This window comes from Pleurodeles waltl, chromosome 8 (genome assembly GCF_031143425.1).
Source record: "Pleurodeles waltl isolate 20211129_DDA chromosome 8, aPleWal1.hap1.20221129, whole genome shotgun sequence".
In the NCBI taxonomy this organism is placed as follows: domain Eukaryota; kingdom Metazoa; phylum Chordata; class Amphibia; order Caudata; family Salamandridae; genus Pleurodeles; species Pleurodeles waltl.
Genome location: NC_090447.1, coordinates 1,056,898,196 through 1,056,911,641, shown reverse-complemented (window position 1 = coordinate 1,056,911,641; position 13,446 = coordinate 1,056,898,196).

The following is a 13,446-nucleotide window of genomic DNA, read 5'->3' as shown; positions in this document are numbered from 1 at the left end:
GTGCCTGCCTTCCTATCAGTTGCACATTGTAATATAGGTTCATGTTCATTCTTCCTGTCTATAATATTAGCATTCTCCCAGGCCTAAGCCACACCTGCATGTCACATGTAGTGTGGTCAGTTTGGGGACTCGTCAGCATCACATCCTATAGGTGTTGGTTCTGGCCAAATTGTATATTCCCACCTTCTTGTCAACTACTCAACCCTCTGTCTACTTCATTTCTCATGGTGAGGCCTTGCACTGGCTGTGGGTGTTCTTTGCACCACACTTAACAATCTGGAACTGAGCCAGTCTCTGATATTTTCCATCCAGCTATATGCTGCTGAGACCTTGAATATCTATGTATAGTATTTGCATGGCACACTACATATATCAGCATTGATAGTGTGTAATGTTGATGTTGAGGAATGTGTGCTACATTGGATTGCATTGATGGTCCTAGCAGTGTTCCATTTCCTCTTCTGACTGTACGGCTCTCCTTTGCAGTGTTTGCGCCGCTTTTGACGCACGTTTACGGTTTGTGATGTTGTAAACTGGCTCACAGACATTTTCGCAGCGTTAACGTAATTTCTCTTTACGACGTGACGCATTGATTTGAGAAAAAAAAAGGACTCACACCTGTGGTTTGCGCCGTCATGTGCCAAAGCATAAATTTGAGGCCCGAGCGGTGCAAAGAAATGGCTAACCGGTGGTAAATTATTTGATGCAAAACTGCATCAGCGCAGTTTTGCGTCAAAAGGTATAAATATGGCCCATAGACTCTTTCCAATGTCGAATGTCGTGAAATCGCTGTTTTTTTTCCACGATTAACCATGCATTAACAATACTGTCCATGAAATTAACATGAACACATGCTTTTAAAGTCATTTTAATGAGAACTTCTTCCAAAGGTCAATATAAAACATTGGTATTTTGCGCTCATTCTGATTGCATGACCATTCATAGACAATGTGGCTTTTTTATTTAAAAAGCAAGCTCAAATATGTTTGTTTAAGAATAAGAATAACATGGACTTGTCTGCAGGAGTGAAGGGCACCCACGGCCATATTTACAAGAAATTACGCAAAGCTGCACTAACGCAGTTTTGTCTCATTTGTTTTTAACGCAACGCTAAGAGAATCATTACTGACACGTGTGCACCATATTTACAAGACGGTGCAACATGTCAGTAAAGAAAGATTAGTGTAAAAAAATGACGCTAATCTGAGTAACATGTTGCAAACAAAGGCTCATATTTATACTTTTTTTGCACCGCATTTGCGTAATTTTTTAACCTAAAAGAAGCACAAAATTAGAAAATACAATTACAGTTTGTTCTGTTGTTGCATCAAAAGATTACGCATAGAAGTGGCATAGTGCCATTGTAGATTGCTCATGTGCTGAAGGGGGGTCATCTTCCTGCACATAAACAACACATCCCCTCAATGCACAAACCCTTGAACTATGCTGCAAGGATAACTGTGTTGGCAAAGACTGCTACATTTAGTGGCGGCGCAGGGGGAAACACAGGGATGAGATGTATTCATGTAAATATGGTGCATCCCTGTGTGTCAAAACTGCCACAGTGTTGTGCTGCTAATTTATGCGCAGCACTCTACTGCACCAGTTTTCTGTCAATATGGTCCTTCATGTGTCACTCAATGCCTTGTTAAGAAAGCCATTACCCAAAAAATACTTAAAATACATATAGATCTACCACTACTGGTCTACTTTAACATACTATCTCATTGCAGAGATTGAAGATATGCCTCCTACTCAGCTGTCTATTCTGGACTTTGAAACAGACTTGGATGACTAGCTGCAAACCATCAATCCTGACACCATCCAGCAGATCCGGGATCCATCCGATCACCATCTCCGGTTGCAGGGAGGACACAGATTTGCGGGATCTCCAGATGACCCACCCAACAGAGCACACACATCATTTGCCACCTCACACAGAGCCCAAGACTCTCAAGACCCAGATATCATCTTCCAAATTCAAGTGGTAGGAGTCCAGAGTGTGCTGGCACAATAAGTACGGGTGGAGAAGGAGAACAAGGTGGGTACGCTAGTTGAATTCAAGGGGTGCCTCAGTCCCAATAGGGACAACGTGCTGCCATCAGAGGCACCCCCCCACTGCGTGGAGTGAAGCAGTCCCTAGCCAAAATCGCTGGTGTCTTGAAGGAGAAACACCAACAAATAACCTATCAAAGTGGCACCAGTGAGGTTTCCAACATGCTCAGGGAAATGCTAACTGTCATGTGGTCCATGCAGTGGGAGATGATATCCATCAAAGATTACTTGGCTGCCTACCACTGTGAATTGCTGCTGTGTTGAAAAACCAGCAGCCCCTCCTTGCTGCAGTTGCGCCTCACATCTTGCCACAGATGAGAGCTGCCGGGACCTATGACTCCACATCTCCTGCCCCTGATGTGTGTGTGCTTATCTCAACTCCACATTTATCACAGTCCCTAGCACAGGAGGCACCACACACATAAGAAGATGAAGATGTGGAGGGAACATCTTCTGCTAGAAAAACAGCCCGGTAGCTTCTGTCTGTGGCTCATGGAGAGTTTTTTTTTAGCTCTGTGCTTAACATCTTGCCAGTATACTAAGTACTATCAAAGTTCACAGTTCTCTCGCCCACTTTTGACCTATCTGGACCTATGTAGTGTCAAGGTGCATAATCCTACCTAATGGCAATGAGTAAATTCCTGATTGAAGCATTACTCTCCATACATTTCTTAGGACACTTCCCCCCACACCTGGACTCTGAAAGGACATATAATGAATTGGGTTCTCTCATGGGGTCTATTTACTCTGCTATGTGCCAAATATTTTTTTTCACATTAGCACTTGTAATTAAATACACTTAACACATGATTTGTAGCACATTTGTATCTGAGTTTGAAAACATGTGGAGACAATGCATTATGTGATACAAATACAAAGAGGGGCCTATCTACATTGAAATGGTGCTGTGCACATCAACAAGTGAAAGTGACACAATGTGGTGTGCCATTCTCAAAGTGCAGGGTAGGGACCTGTAGAAAAGAGCAAAGTCAAATTGCGTTCCTACTGTTGCCTATGTGTATGATCCATAGCCCATGCCCAATGCAGGCATCCTAGCACAAGGCTGCAATGTCTGTCAGATTAGCAGGTAATGGTAGAAGTATCTGTATGTAGGTGCCCTTTTCAGATTGAAAACAGTCCCTAATGAATCTTTGCACTACACATGTGTGTTAATAAAATTGTGCACACATTGCTAAAGGTAATCTGTAAAGCATTTATCACTATGATCCAAAAGGTGACATTCAAACTCCACCCAGGACTGGTGACTGAATATATGTCAATTTAATCAAGTAGATCTATCATTGTACATATGATGCAGTGTACAACACAACCGATGTTGCTTGGGTATGTCTGAAGCTATATCCATTGTATTTCCCTCTCCTGCATCACTCTACTGCAGGGCAACTCTTACTCTCTATTGATGTTGCGGCATCCACAGTGCCACAGTGCCAACTTAAACATATATGACATATGACTTTGGCAGGTAATTGTTTTCATGTGAGATAGCTCTTCAATGTCCCACTACCATGCCCCATAGACCCCTGCTCTGATTACCTATACAAGACCCATCTGATAAAAATGCTCTTCCAACTAGTAGGCTCACTACAGTTACTGCTTGCTATGGCAAGGACTGTGTATAATGATATTTCAAATAGGCAAATGTCTGAGACATATCGAATATGAGGGAAATATGGGGACAGCAGTTAACCATGTCACACAGTAGAGGGGGATAAAACTGTGAAATCCACAAAGCCCTGCACCAGGTACATCTTACTATAACTGCAGTGGGAGCCCAACAGAATCTTTATGTGTAGCACTATGTGAACCATAATTTGTATGCAAGTTGTAAATGTTGCATATGACACAATAGGATTTAGTGCAACAATTCGATAGATAGATGCACACATGTCAAAGACCTATTCTGCCCTGGGTTGTCAGGTCGGCTGTGACTAATGCCGTACACAGTGTCAAACTGTTGGCATCACATCATAGACATTTTCAGGTTCAACACTAATACAGGATGTTTTTTCATTGTGAATTTTGGCTCTGCTTCTGACTAAACTGGTGCATCACTTTAGAAATGCAGGAATGTGCAGTATGAACTGAAAATCACAACAACCCTGTGTTGCTCCCTGCGCTGGCAAGAATATTATATGCCAGCGCAATAGCTAGCATCCTTGTTTCCTAGTGCAAGAGTGTTTGCGTCTATTGGTTAGATTGTTTATGTGCAGGAAGCAGTTCTTTCCTGCATATAAACTATCCATAGTGGCAATTTGCCTGATCTATCTCTCCTGATTAATGTAGCACACATGGAAAAAGGATAAATCAGGGAACTCTACAGTGATTCCCCCTGTTGTGCCATGCTAACACCATCCCTGCTGTGGCTAGAGCTTTTGGTGCCATCTCTGGTTTACAATTTCTCGTCAACCTGAGGCAGCACCAAAACAATGGGTGTTGTGTAGATAATCACACGGCATCACCCACTGCATGCCCCTCCAAGACAGCAGTCTGTGTCAGAGGTGGTGTTAAGCAACTACGAGTGGCTTAGTGCCACTTTGTATATATGGGGCACTGCACTGCACCATCGAAGCATCATCAAATGTGAAGCTCTGGTGACACAAGGGCCTTGTAAATTTTCTCTTTAGGATGTCAGGATTCTGTGGAAAACCCTCAGTCCACCCTCACAGAGCAATATCTGTGAGAACGAAATTGTTTGGCAATGCAGTGACTGATGACACGTATGACAGTATGGTGTAACACGCTATCATGCTGGATGAGAAGTCTGAAAAAATCAATTTTGAGGCATACAGCACTATATAGCACAATGACTGAAGCTATCACGTACTGACACATCTTGCCATGAACTGAGTTGTTGTGTGCTATTTAGGGCCCAAGATGCTGGTACATGTTTAGCTTTCCACATGTACCTGATGGTAATATATAGCTGTAAGTCCTTGCACATTTCCACAAGTATACTCTGTTGCTCCAACTCTGAGGCCAAGGCATTTTATAAAAAGTCTCTACCTGTACATGGTGAAACCTGTGCATTGTGCACTAAGGATAGACATCTTAGACATGTTGCAAACATCTGACCACAATCACGTTTTTACTATGAGGACTGAAAAGGCATTCATGAAATTGCTAAAGAGCCTCACAGAGAAACCATACCACATCTCACACCATACGTTCAGCTTAGAAACTGTGAACAGATTGACACTTACTGGCAGTTTCTGGATTGTCAAAACTGGCAACTTCGCCGATGGTGAAGGATGGGGGGCCACCTGTGAGAGAAAACATGAGACATGCCATTGTGAATGTTTAACAAATAACTGCCTGGACACATATAGCTCAAGACACATTTTAGTTCAATAATCAGAGCGAGCTTAGGTTAAGCATTACTCCAATGTGGCAATTGAGAAGTCTCTATGGTATTATTTGGATAAGCTAGCTAACCATAGTAACATGAGCGCAGGAGCAATACATATGTGCCTCAGCCACAGTGTTCACAATTTGCAAATGTCCATTTTGTGCATTCTTTCCCACTCATAAACATACATCAGTTAACTCCACACATACAAGATGCAAGGGACACACTCTGGCATGTTTTGTTTACCCCTGCCTCACTTCCATCATCACATGTGTATGACTATGCAAGATACAACATTTGTAAGTCCCTTACTGGTCAAAGACATGTCTTTAATGTTTTACCATACATCCATGACCTAGTAGACCACAATGCTGCACTTCATATATCTTAGAAAAAAAAATAGGTTTATATAGAGCATACTGGGAATAAGGTGTGGCATGTGCCATTTGCCTACAGTATGTGGCTACACTGAGATTTCAATGGATGCATATTTTCTATTGGGACAACACACACTAGATAGGACGGATACAGCACTATGACAATGGTAGCATTTGTCAAACAGATGTGCAGTTGCATTCCCACTACAGTAGTCACACACAAGGAAACTTAACTCACCAACTGTTCCGCCGACATCAACCCCAATAAAGTCCAGCAGGTCCTGTTCACGTATGATCAGGTCAGCCCACCGATGCTTTAGTTGCCGGATCGTCCTCTCCTCTCGACACATCCTGTTCATATGGGCCAGGACCTTGGCCCACCGCAGCTTCCTGGCCTGTGTTCGGTATCCTTGGATGACTCTGCCACCCTCAGCCACCATGTTGGGGAGGTAATGAGTGATGAGCCAGATCAGTGTCCCTAGCTCCTCGGCATCAAACCTCCCTGCTCTTTTTCTCCTAGACATCCCTGCAAAAAGAATACCCCAAAAATGACCACACCTGTAAAGTCCCCCCAAAATACCCCATCTACCTCAAAGAACTATGCTATCCAAGAATTAACACCCCACAATACAACGACAAAGCTGTACAAAATAATAGGTAGAAACAAGAATAGACACTACACAGCACAGGAGCACAAAACAGGACAACACAACTCTCCAAACACACTCCAAAGCAAAGTCACTAAAAACACCTCCTCTCTCCTCGACAGACAAAGACTGTGAGCTGAAAAGTGAAGAGATAGTAACTTTGTATCTCCTAGTTTCAATCATAGTAGTTGTATTACATCACTTCCTGTGCATCTCTGACAATTTTTCAGCAACGCATCATTTTGTTTCCACGCTACGCTCTGACGTGTCGATTTTAAATGTCGCTAAGTCATTGAAACAAGGGGACGTTAAAATGCTGCGTATGGCTAGCAACGTTTTTTTAAATGCAAACAAATAAAAAAGACACTCTTTTGAACTACACTTTTTTGGGGGGCTTTTTATTGTTTTTAATTCTGTTTGAAGATATATGGTGACATTCTGAGCACGTGAAGATTAGAAAAGAAATTGCAAGGATGTCCTGTTACTGTGAGTTTGGAATGAACATACTGCTCTGTACAAATGTGTCCAATGTATATATGACTAGTTTTAAGGGATAATGTTACATGGCTTACGAGGATGTTCATATGCTAAGTTCACATTTTGACATTTTTAGGGACGTGTGAGCTACAAATAACTGTTTTGCGTGCTACAGTGGTTTATGACAACAGCATCCATTACCCATGTCCTCCCCGTGGCATGGAATAGACATGGAATGTTATCTGTATATCGACATGCAGACTTGAGCACATGAAACATATTTGTGTACCATTGAAAAGTGCAGAGTGCAGGCCGTCATGCAAGCCTGTTAGGGGAGGGGGGGGGCTTTGGTGTTGCAAACATGTTTGGGGTGGTGTTAGACAGACATATGTCTAACACACCCCCATATATAGGGTGCTATGTATGTGAGTGGTATGTATCCATCATGTACATTCTTCCTCTGCCAACTAAAGTAGCATGCTCTGTAATTGTAATTGTTTTTAAGGTGCGCTTACTACCCCTGATGAGGCATTGACGCTCTTTTTGAGGAGTAGGGAAGTCACCTCTATAAATCTTGGACTCATTATTTGGTCATTGCAATCCATCTGAGCACAATCTTTGTTCTTAATGATATCTCACATGTTGCCCTATGTTGTGAACTGTCACATGTACCTAAGTGTGCATAAGGGATTAGGCATTACGATCCGGATCTGAATCTATGATACATAAAATGCAGGGGGCACCAAGGAGCTACAACTGTAAAATGTTTTGTGTACATGTTCATTGCACATACTCTTTAATGGTGACATACCTCTCCATGTGTACTTTTTCAGACTTAGGGGGTCATTACAACCTCAGCGGTCTTTTAACAAGACCGTCGAGGGACCGCCGTGCGGAAGACCACCAGTAGTGGCGGTTTACCGCTCGGTGTATTATGACCGTTGGCTGCCCTCTGTTGTTTTTCCGACGGAGAGCCGCCAACAGCCATACTTGCGGGCTGCGGGGAAGTGGAGGTTGCTCCACCTCCACCGCCACGCCAACAGAACACCGCCCAGCTAATCACGTCCTGTGATTCTGCGCGGCGGTGTTCCGTTGGCGGTGTGGTGTCGGCGGAGCTGCCCCCATGGCTCCCGTCCCCTCCCTGCGGATCGACGGAACAGGTAAGTCGATCGTCTGTTAGGGGAGGGGGGCGGGGGTGTTGTGTGTTGTGTGGGTGCATGGGGGTGTGCGTCTGTGTATGTAGGGGGGTGTGTGAGTGTGTGTATGCTTGCGGGGGTGTTGCATGTTTTGGGAATGAGTGCGTGTATGTCTGTGGGTATGTCTGTATGGATGTGTGCGTGTATGTTTGAATGTGGGTGTACGTGTCTGACTGTGTGTGTGGATGTTGGCATGTATGTTGGTGTGTGCGCGTGTATGTGTGTTGGTGGTGCCTGCGTGCGTGTCGGGTGTGTATGTGTAAGGTAATGTAGGGGGTCGGGGTGGGAAGGGGGGCCCTGCCACTTTTGGGGGGTGGCAGGGTGGTAGGGGGTGTAGGGGAGGGAGGCGGGTGGGAGTGGGGTGTGGGGGAGACCCCTATCAGTGCCAGGGAAGGAATTCCCTGGCACTGATAGTGCTTACCCCTTTGGATTTCATGGCGGTTCCTACCGCTGGAAATCCACGGGTGGTAAGCCAGGTCAAAATACCGGCGGCGGTATTGTGATGGCCGCCGGGCTGGAGACCCAGGTTTCCAGCCCAGCAGTTGTCTCCGCCCTGGCAGGCGGAACGGAGAACCGGCGGATGACCACGGCGGTAACCGCCATGGTCATGATTCCACAAAGTAAGACCGCCAGCCTGTTGGCGGTCTTACCGCCGGTTTAACACTGACCGCCAGGGTTGTAATGACCCCCTTAATTTTGACACACACTCCTTGGACCAGAGCTGGTGTCATACTAGGATGGTAGGCTACCCATCAGTGCACAATAAAGCACTTTTACAAAGAACGTTGCCTACACTTCCCTGCCCTACAGTGTACTAGGGACTTATAGGGTACTAGTTGAGAGTGCAGCTGTATTATCTACCGAGGACTTACTGGACAATGGGACAGAGGCCCTGTCAATGTTTTGTGTCATTCTGTCAGGACTCTGGACGGAGCACCACTCGAGGTCACAGAATATCTCCCTATGGATGTAGTTCAGCAAAGGCCGAAGTGCAGATAAAAGCATGCACCAGGGATGAACAGCTATAGTAAAGCACAGAAACAGGATAGTGAAGGCAGAGCAACCTTTGTGTGAACAAACAGGGAATGAATCATGAATGGGCAATAACACTGGGGTTACCACTAAGGTTGTACACAGGTAAGGCTCAGAAATTCCCAAATAACAGGGAACATCAATGCCTCTGTGAAGATGACTCTTAAAGATAGCCACCCCGCAAGCTCCAGAGAAAGGAGGCAACAGAAGAGATTCTGTTTTTGGACCCCTAGGGCACAAACAAGGATTGTACTTACATAAACAAGACAAGCTGTTGTGGGTCCAGCTGGAGACACAGTGGCAATTCCTGTAAAACAGCAATACCACACTGTCACAGTTAGCTACTTAAGACTACATACAACACTAGACAAAGGATGGGGCAGTAAGTGCCTCCTGGAAACCAGGAGCCAACCCCAGCACAAATGAAAACACTTGTACACAGGTGAGGACTAATAGTACACTTACCAGACACAATAACCCAAGAGAAAATTAAAGAATAAGAACTAGAAACGAGCCTAAGAACTGAAGCTCAAAAATACTGTATACACAGGAATTTTAGAAAACTGTAACGAGCAAGAGACTAACTACAATAGAACAAGAAAGAAAACAGAAACTAGGGGCCAAATGTAAGATATAGAAGAGAAATTACAGGCCCTAAGGAAGAAGCAAAATGAATAATTAAAGGGGAAATAATACCAGAAACAGAAGGAACAAGGAACAGGGTCAGGCTGAATCAAAGCAGTAACAGGACTGGACAACAAGGGGCAGGCTCTGGCTGAAGCAAGCAGGAACATGACTTGAAAACACAGAGGAGGCTCTGGCTGACGCAAGCAGGAACATGACTTAAAAACAGGGCACAGGCTCTGGCTGAAGCAAAGCAGGATCAGGACTGGAAAACAGGGAGCAGGCTCTGACTGAGGCAAAGCAAGAACAGGACTGGAAAACAAGCCAACAAGAGGTCCGGTACACAAAAGAAACAAACTCCAATGCATGCTCGGGGAGCTTCAGGAAATGGCAGTTTAGAAGCAGTTCCAAGCAGCAGCAAGCCCAGAGCGGAGTCACATGGCTGGGTTGCACAAGAATAGACATAGGTGTGTGCAGTTCCAGTCTCTCACAGGTCCTGGAGGAGAGAATCCAGTACAAAGGAACAGCAGGACTATTCCCATAGGAAGCAATGGACACCAGATTCCAGGTCTTACTGACTACTAGGCAATGCATTATGGAACCTGAAGTTCATGGAAGCAAATGTAGGTCTTCAATAGCATACTATATCAATATGAGAAGCAAGCAGGAGTCAGAAAGGGGCTCTGGAAGAGTGTTAATGGTCATTCCCAGGCTGCAGATAGCCTTTTGTACAGAGCCTCCCAAAGACGGGAGGACAGAGTCATAACAGTATAGCCCCTCTTACCAGCTGTCCCCAAAAAGCAGGCAGGCTTTGGGCTGAAGAAGGTTGAAGAGAAAAAGCCACAGCAAATAAATCCAACACCAACCTTGGTTGACATGTTTACAGTTCTGCCATAGGGGAATCATCCAATGATCAAAACATATATAAATACCCAAATGGGCCCTGGTGTCTTTCCTTTTTATTGTTCGATTGACATGTGAAGAATCCAGGGAGTTGGTTTCTGATGGAGTGGATTCAGTAGTAATCAGATCTGGAGTGGCATTAAGGGCAGTGTTCTTTAGAACATTGGTTTCCTATAGAGTACTTTTTTGGGAGAAAATAAAAGGCACATCAGTAACAGCCAGCTCTGTAACACCTTCAGACATGCAGGATGTTCTGTTTCTGCAGCAGTATTTGCATTGATTGTGGTCTGAGGCTTGAAAGACTTAGAGACTTAGGGAATATTTTTTACTGGTTTTCTTGAGGTAAACATGAATCGGTCATATTTTTCTTCAGTTCTGGATGTCTTCAGAGTATCAATTACAATGTCAACAGGTATTTGGAAGTCTGTAGAAACTTGATTACAAGTTGAAAATGGAGAAGTCACAGAAGCAAACTCTTTAGGGTGATCTTCAGACACTGTGGTTTCTACATTGCACCTACTCTGCAGTGCTTTCATGGTATCAGTAATGGTTTCTTTGCAAAGTGTTACTACCACTGGTCGCTGATCTGCAACTCTGTTAACACTGAAAGGTTGTTCTTTTGGAATAAACAGAAAAGGAATCCCTTTAGAAGTCTTCTTTGTATTGTTATCTGGATTTTCAGCTCTATCCTTCAAAGTGATGATGGTTTCTTGCAATAAAACACTGAGTACAGTACTTATCATCATATCTTCAAGTACAAGAGTTGAATTCAATTCTTTAGTTCTTGTGGGAGACATGACATTCTTCAGTACTTTTACTTCTGTTTCAGATTGCTGGTTTTCAGGAGTCTTCAATGTCAGGGATAGAGCAGGTGGCATTGGTGTGGCTGGTTTTAAATCACGATCAAGCACAGGTAGGTCAAAGAACTGTTCTTCACTAACCTTGGAGTTTGAGACAGGGAACACAGTGACAGGGAATAGTAAGTCAGGTTCAGTGGTTGAGGCTGCAACTCTTGCCAGTTCTAAGAGAAGGCTATCATTCCTTATGGGATGCTCTTCAGTCTCAGATTGTTTGCTCTCTTTATCATCTGAAACCTCTATCCTTTGCTTTGGCATAGAAGGATTCCCTGAGAAGTCCATCACATTCTTAGTAAATGCACGCGTTTCTTCATAGTCAGAAAAATCCATTAACTCACTTGAAAGAGGAACTGTCTCTTCATTATCTGAAAACTCCATGATATTGTTTGGAAGGCCAGGAGTATGGTTGTAATTTGTAAATTCTGGCGTGTGTGTCATTTGAACAGCACTATCTGCAGGTATGTTAACCACAGGGCATGAACTACTGTTATTACTAGATTCACAATCTTCAACACAAATTCCCTTTATCTCCAATAAACTCATATATTGCTGTGTTACTGTGCAGCTACTTGAGTCTGCATCGGAACTCTTCTTCCTTAGACTTTATTTGTTCTCGCAAAGGGGCTGAGAAGCTTCTTACTGATGACTCTGATTTAACCTTTGAATCAACAAGTGTCTCTTCTCCCAGGGATGTCAGCAAGTCATTCAAGTGTGCAGAGGTATTTCCTGATGTACTACTATTTGTGAGAGAGTCTCAAGAAGAGGCTGATATGTTAGACAATGGAGCTGTCTTTTGAGCGTAATTAATAGAAGGGACAGTCTGACCTATTGTAGTCTTTTGAGTGGCACAGGTAGTAGCATAATGTTCTTTGAGCCAAAGCTAGTGATCATATTCTTTTTTCAAGTTATTTATTGCTTTGCAGTAGGTTCAGTCAGCTGCTTTGTTACTGCTTCTAACCTATAGATAAACAGAATGTCTAGTTCTGTCAACAGTGAAATATACGTAGATGAAAAGAGCCCATGTGCAAGATAACTTGAGTATGTCACAATATATTCATCATAAAAGTCTGCCAACTGCCTTTTAATCTGACTGAACTGCTTTTTAGTGTGTGTATCTCCATATTGTTTTCAGACCCACACAAGATAGAAAAAAGGGTTATCAGAGCTTTTGGGTGTTGAGACTGGCGTACTGCCATCCAGTTCAGGAAGAGCACAAGCCATTTGTGCTGAGCTGAGGAATCCCACAGCTTTTTCTGATCCCTTGGATACAGGGTCTATCATACTGATTTCAGAGCTCTGACTGACTTGCTGGTCTTTATAAGAGTCAGCACTACTCTTGGAATTCTGAGGAGCTGACCAAGATGGACTAGAGCATACAACATAAAACAAGGCAATCTCGGTTGTGGTTTCTTGGACAGTGTACTCTTATTTGTGAAGGAATTTTTGCTTTACCAGAGTCCTGAAAGTGAACTTCAGATACACTAGCAGGAAGCAAGGAATTAGCAGTTTTTTCTTGAGACTGAGGGCCAGATGTACATAACATTTTGCATGGTGCAAACCTCGAAAATCGCAGTTTGCGGCATGCAAAATGCGCATCGCGATGCTCATTCACATCCCCTTCCTATTTGCGAGTCACAACGTGATGCTAAATTGCTTTGTGACCGCGAACGCGGTCGCAAAGCAATTCACAGTTACCACCATGGGACCCCTTCCCCTTTGTGAATGTTGCCCAAAATGTTTTTTCAGAGCAGGCTACTCTGAAAAAACGAAACCAAATGTTTTTTTTTTTTTTTGTAGTGCAACTCGTTTTTCTTTAAGGAAAACGGGCTGCAATACAAAAAAAAAAACAGCTTTATTTAAAAAGCAGTCACAGACATGGAGGTCTGCTGTCTCCAGCAGGCCACCATCCCT